Source organism: Lolium perenne, chromosome 3 (assembly GCF_019359855.2).
Source record: "Lolium perenne isolate Kyuss_39 chromosome 3, Kyuss_2.0, whole genome shotgun sequence".
NCBI lineage: Eukaryota > Viridiplantae > Streptophyta > Magnoliopsida > Poales > Poaceae > Lolium > Lolium perenne.
This window is the reverse complement of record NC_067246.2, coordinates 1,873,856-1,881,215: the sequence shown is the minus strand read 5'-3', so window position 1 is coordinate 1,881,215 and position 7,360 is coordinate 1,873,856.

Below are 7,360 nucleotides of genomic sequence, written 5' to 3'. Positions count from 1 at the left end.
AGCTAGCGATTTGTGAGGCAGACTGCAGTTCTGCGCTGCTCTATCGACCGACCGAGGGGTCTCTCCAAGGAACCGTGAACCTTACCGACGCCATCGATGGAGACCACCGACCTCTTGGGCGCAGGGAGATGTTCGACATGGTGTAAAGGGAGCGAGTGTCGTTCGAAACGTATGAGGCATCGTGCGCCAAAAAGAAGAAGCTAGAAGAAGAAAATGTAGAGAGAAGAATTGGTGTTGTCGTCCGGCCACCGTTAAGGGAGGAGTAAAGTTTACTCCTTCTACAGCTTACAGGTGATATGACCAGCCATCCTTGAATATTCACATCCTTCTGTCTCACATCTAACCATGATCGTTTAATTAGTTGTTCGGAATCAATAATGACTAATGAATTATTGAATGTGCTTGGTTTTTCCCACAAACTATTATTCAATCCATTGTGCTAATTGGTTAACATATGGACAACCAAAATAACATCGAGGGTGTCCCCCCCCCCCCCCCCCCTCTCACCAAAACTTGAAGGGATAAGTTTTTCTGGTGCCTTCTTTTTTTAGCCCGCAAAACCCATATGAAGCCTAATACACTCCTGTATAGCTATACTAGGTGTACTCAATGTTTCTACCAGTTGGTGCGGGCGACGAAATATTTTAGCCATGGTCGTTTCGGTTTTCAGCATTCATCGTTGTCTTCGCGTCTGACTACTGAACATTATATTCTTAAACGAACCATGCGGGCTACTCTAGGGCTTGTACTTATGTCTTTTTATTTATTTTTAATCATTGAACCCCTGGTTACGAAGAGATATGAAGAGATCTGGCTATTCATGTGTTTTAATTCACCAAAGTTTGAAGGAGGGGGACACCGAAGCATCTCTATGAATCAATTGCCCGCCCCGGTTCCAAGTGTTGTCTGATTATCAGATAAAAGAGCACACATGGATAGAAGAAAACACATGTTATAATCAAACTTCTTAGTATAATAATGTATTATTTATTTCCACATGTGCACCAAGTTGGTTGCAGCGCAACGTCTCAGCGTGCGGTTTTTGTCCATCCAGCCAGGGGCGGAACCATGAAGCATATTGGAAGGTGCTGATTAAAGGTACCCCGTTCTGGAGCTTTGATGTAACAAATAATTCTTGCGGCACCGATCTATGATGATTTTTAAGACTGCACAGCTTGGCATCATGACATTAAGGGCCATTGCTCGGTTAAGTCAGCCGCCTATCTCGTCTATGTGAAGCAGCGAGATAATAGCAATGAAGGGTTCCTCCCTCTTCAGGTAACTCAGAAAATGACCAGATATGGGAGGAGTTTCCAAGTTGCCTTGTGTGGCGAAAATCCAAATATAAAGAAAAGACGGGGCGGAATGTGATACTGTATATCTGTGTTGTCGGAGAGTTAATGAAGAAGCTGTGAAATCTTATGAGATGGAAGATAAGTGTTGAGTGCATTCAGTAATGCACAAGGTGTTGCAGAAGATCTTGGAGCTAGGGGACAAAGAGGCAACTGTAGCCTGTTGCGTGTTGTGGAGATGGTGGACTCTCAGAGGAAAAATAAGAGCTGATGGGAAAGGCAGGTGAGAGGGAGACCTGAAAGAACAGATTAATAACGTACGCAGGTAGGGGACAAAGAGGCTACTGTAGCCTGTTGCATGATGGTGAGCCGCCCCGAAGAAATAAAATCAACGCTGATGCGGACAGGCCAGAGGTGCAGTACTGGACGTTTTAATCACTTGGCATCTACGGCGCAGACGGAGGTTCAGGCGTGCACGCATGCGCTGGCGCTGCAGCCCAACGCAAGTACGTAAGCAAACTATGAAAATTACACTAATGTAAGACATCTCAGATATGAGTGCGGCTATGCATACGCACGTTATTCGTCCCATTTTTGTACGATATATAGTGCTGATCGAGACGTCGATGCATGCTTTGGAGTAAACTGTGGAACACCAGTGGATTAGTTAGTCATCATGCACTGATCGGATCGGACAAAAGTAATCATACGTTTCCCTATTTTTGAAAGAGACTAGATATAGACTAAGATAACTGAACCTAGAAGTTACAACGCATCGAGATGCATGCCATTTACGAAAAACCAAAGATATCAACGACAATATTTTTGATAATTTGGAGAAGAGAGAAAAAATAGTAGGCTCTAGACCAAGAACCAACTGTAACACGTGTTTTTAGAAGCTTTCGGAGAATGTCATGTGAATCATCTATTCCTAAAGTGGTGCATCTTAGTAACTATTACATCCGTTTCAAAATATAAATTTTAAATTAAGCTTATATTTCAGAATGGAGCTAGTATTATACATGTTGGGTATAGTGTGATGATATGGGAAGCATGGGCGCTATGCAGTAATAGGTCTGTTAGGGAATGGATTTACGATATAAAGTGCACGCACGTGGTTTGGTTAAATTGATTTCACTTTCCATGACTTCAGGAAAGCAACCCGCCCACCTTCTGGCCACGTCTGTAGTGCATATCGAGTCAGACTCGCACAATTTGGTGCGTGCTCTGCAGACAACGGATTTTGTCCTCGCTCCTAAAGGCACTGTCTCCCGAGTACCGACACATCAGAGCCTTTGCTAACTTGAATTTCATCCCACTCCTCTTTTCATTTTGCTTGATGTGAAGGCGCGCGGTCGTTTCTCGGCAATTTGGACAAAAATAACCTAATGTTGAAACAAATTTTAAAACTAAACCTTCCGTGAAACAAATTCACGGATCTAACCCTTTTGTGTCACGCATGTCACCATGGCGTGGCACCTCATTGTGTGCCGCCGGTGGCTGGGGCGTGGCACAATGGTGTGTCACGCCTTGGGTTGGGGCGCGGCAAAAAACAAATGCAGCGCCATGGTCTCGGGCGTGGCATCCCATTGTGTGGCGCCGTAGGCTGGGGCGCCACACAATGGGGTGCCACGCCCTAGCCTACGGCGTGACACGGAGGGGTTAGATTTGTGAATTTGTTTCGCTGATAGTTTATTTTTCGAAATCCTTTTAACTTTAGGTTAGTTTTGTGCAAATTGCCATCCTTTCTCTCACCTCACATGAGTGCTTTAGATAAAATGAACTTGTACTTTCTTGGATAGCTGAGTTAGTCTACTTGCAGACACAGTATTCAGTTAGTTTTTTTTTTTGAAAAGGGATAAACCCGGCTTCTGCATCGTGATGATGCACACAACCATTTATTAAAACCTAACATATTTTGTTCAGAAGTACTTATTACATCTCAAGGCCGGTTCGCTTAAAGTTGATACAAAAATTAACCAGCGAAAAAAGGAAAACAGCACAAAGTGACTAAGTATTCAGTTAGCTGGTCCTCGTTTTGCCTTAGATCATATTTTGCTATCTTGAGTTCGTTTCTAAACTCCCATGCGCCTGTCTTGGATTGGCTCGTTATTATTTAAAGGGGACGTGTGGCCTGAAAGCCTATAATTCTTTATTTGTTATGGCTAGTAGCAATCATTATATTATTTTTTTGAAACAAGTGCAAAAGCTTTGCCCATTTCATTGATTAAGAAAGGAGTTTTACAAGAAAATAAATGGTTTAAGACATATTACTCCCTCCGGTCTGGTATTCTGGGCTCCTAGAGAAAAACTATTTGTTCCAAAACACTTAACAAATAAGGTCTGCTTTCATTTAATTTCCTAATTAATCACATGCTATAATTACTCCTAGCCCCAATGCATGCCTCTCTCTCCTATTTTTTTAGGTTGCCTGAAGCGCTTTCTTCAGATGCACTGAGCTAAAATGATGATCCACTTGCCCTCTTTAATAGAGGCATTTAAAGGGAAAAATCAAAACAAGCTGCTTATTGGTGAAAACGTATGGGAAGAGGAGATGTAGTTTAGCCAATAATTTTACACCTTGGTTGTGATGCTATTCCTAGTAAGCCCGGAATACCGGACCGGAGGGAGTACAACGTTACTCTTCCGGCATCAAATGGCCCAAATTTTTCGCACCGGCTAAGACCCAAAGGCGAGCCTCCTTTTTAACCCTATCGAAGACAATTTGCAAGGGGGTTAATTTGCTTATTCTTGAACACCCTATTGTTTCTTTCATTCCAAATCTCCCAAATGATGAGCATGGAGAGTGAGGCCAAACCTCTGCAGTTTTGACCCATGGCCATCAAATTCAACCATTCCGGAAAAGAGAGCTCCGCCCAATTGTTTATTGTTCTAGGCATATTAAAGCAGTGCACTGTCATTGTCCTAGATCTATTTTATAGTCGTTTTGTTTACCTGTGGAGCAAGTCAAGGATCAGCCACATATAATATGTCATGAGCAAATCAAAGATCAGCCACATTGCAATATCTCATGAGCCATAGTTGCTGAACTGCAACATATATAATAGAATTAAGGACAAGCGACATTATAATATCTCATGAACCATAGTTGCTGAACTGCATCATATACTACAATTCAGAGCCATAGAAAGTGATGTTCTGCTTACCACTTGTTAAACTACTGCATAATCGTTAGTGGAAGTCAACTTTTAGAGACCATGTGTGCGGGGCAACCTTATCATTTTGCTTATTGTATAGCAAGTTGGAAAACCATTCACATTCATGATTTAATAATATTTACATGATTGGAGACACGTATATTTATGGTCCATACTAAAGATTCTCATCACTTCTAAGTAACAACATGAAAGAACTTCTAAGAGACGAATGGGCTTGGCATCAGCGCTGGACAACACCTAGTATTATTAATCCAAGTCAAGCTGCATTCGTGGAGTGCCACAGATTTGTCAGAAAAGAAAGCTTTTTGCCAGTTCGCTGTGTGTCACGCACAAATTTTAGTCTAACCGCTGTGGCTGCTTGGTCTCTCTAAAATGGAGCAGCACTCAATCCCTTCTATCTGTAACCTCACGAGGATTGAAAGCCAGCTTGATGTGTCATGTAGTAAGAATTCATGCATGCCTTAAGAATTTCTGGCTGGAAAGTTATATTTTTGTTCGAAGAATGGATTGTTTGGATATGTCCATTTTCTTCGCCCTTGATTTTGTGCAGCTGTGTCAGATTTGTAGATTGCTTGTTGGAAACCTTCATTTTAGCAGCAGTGGGTCCAAACATCTTTTCTAAACAAAATTATCAGCTGGTGTGTTCTGCATGCTCTAGTTGACATAGTTCTCTAGGATTGCATGAAAGCTGGGTATTATGTTAGTGACAGTGTGATCCTTCAAATTCAGGATACATATTGGTTTATCAACAGATGAAGACTCCTTCAATTTTCCATACAAGTGAACAGTACAACGTAATGCCATATTTTTAAATGAGCATCCACCTATTGCCAGTTTAAATGATTCCTAAACAACGAGGTCATCTCAATCTATGGATAAATAAAACGCTGAGATACTTAGGGGGGGTAAAGCAGTTTTGGCAACCTTGTTTCCAGCCTTGAAGCCCCAATTATTTGTAGTGATACTGACCCGATGCACTTACGGGAGCGCTGACCACACACAAGCGAGTCGAACACCTCCTTGGACGAAGATAACCTTAAAGCCTTAAACCCGAGCATTGCATCTACTCCCATCGAGAGTACTGGAATTACTCGGGGGGTCCTAGAAGATCTTCGACTATTGAGTTTACTCCTATCGGGAGTGCTGGAATTCAAAAAAGCATGAAGAATCCTTATACTATCAATGATTTCATCAAAGTCTTAAGGAACATGCGAGTGCTGCAATTGATGAAAATCTATGGCCTGCCATAATACATTAAAAATACGAATGATTTCAACAAAGCGTCAAGGAACATGCGAGTGTTGCAATCGATGGAAATCACGCAAAATAAATACGACTCAGTAATAAGTCTATCGTGCATATGGTTCCCTCGTTGACTCAGGGGCTCCTGCCGATATAATTTAAAAATGAATACGGCTCAATAAGATGCAATAAGTCTGCTGAGCTAGCAACATCGCTTTTTTCTAATTGTTTAACTCATTACTCTCTCCTTTGGATCATTTTTAAAACAATAATTACACTGACTCATTACTCTCTCACTTGAACCATTTTTAACACACACACACTTTATCTTTAGCCAAATTGTACACTTGGTCACATCCCGGGTCGGTCATCCATTCTCACACTATTTCTCCCTCAGAGCATCTACACCGGCGCCCCCCAAATAGTCGCCGGCAGGGACGCCGGCACTGCCGTATGGGGGTCGCCGGCAGAGCATCCTCTATTTAAGGATGCTGCTCCCACACCGGCGACCCCCGTAGTGTAGCCCCAATAAAAATTTAAATTTAAAATCAGATTTAAAAATCGAATTTAAACGAAATTCATACGAATTTTATACAAAAGTATCTTGAATTTAAACCTAAATAAAACATAAAATTAATCCTAATCTACTGGCCGTCGGTTGGGGCGCGCGACGGGTCTGCCTCGTTGTCGTTCTTCGCCTTTGCCGCCTGCTTCCGTGCCTGCCTCTCGCCCTTGCTTCGCGCATCTGACGGTGGAGCATCGCGGCTGGCGTCGCAGGCGTTTGCCGGCGGCGTTGTGCCCACGCTGCCAGCCTTTGGCGAGAAGCCTCATTCTCGGCGCGCCTCGCTTGCTCGCGGGCGAACGCCTTGTAGTGGCGATGAGCGTTGAGGTCGTAGAGCTTCTGTCGCTCCACCTCCACCAGGAGGCGTCCCGCCTTCTCCGTGGCCGCTCGCTGGCGCGAGATCTCGAGGGCGTGCTCGAGGTTAGAGTCGTTGATGAACTCGCGCTGCTCCTCCTTCAACCTTCGGAACCGCTGCGCGTTCAATGACGTCAGGATCGCCGCCTGCTCCGGGTCGGGGGGTGCCTGTGGCTGCTCGCCCCACTGCGCCGCCTCCTCTGCTCCCTCAGCTTCCGCATCTGCGATGTAGGCCTCGTGCCACGCCGCGAACCTTGGGTCTGCGGCGTCGTCGGAGCTGTCCGCGTCGGGATCCGGCTCTGGCTACGGTGGTGGCGGTGGTGGCAGCGCGCGGCCATTGAGGCCAAGCATGGAGTAGGTCGTCTTAAGACGGCGCGGCATTTTTCAGGTGGAGAGGAGAGAATGGCGCGGCGGCGGTGGTGAAGATGAGAGGATAGCACCACGATGGTGGACGGCGTACGTACTAAATAGTGGTTGCAACTGCCCGCATTTAAGGCGACGTAGGCAACTGGACGCCGCATGGCCACTCTCCGCCCTCGTTGCTGCATCGGTTTCCACGCGGGAGACCATTAAACGCCGACGACCAACCTTCCCGCGTCGCGGCCGATGCGAACCGTCGCGTACTCTCGTTGACAAGGCGCCCCACCCGCGAAAACCGTCGTGCCACGAGGCGCCGGCGCGCCCGATTCGCGCCCTTCGACAAGGGGCCGGCACGGGGATGCCGACGATTC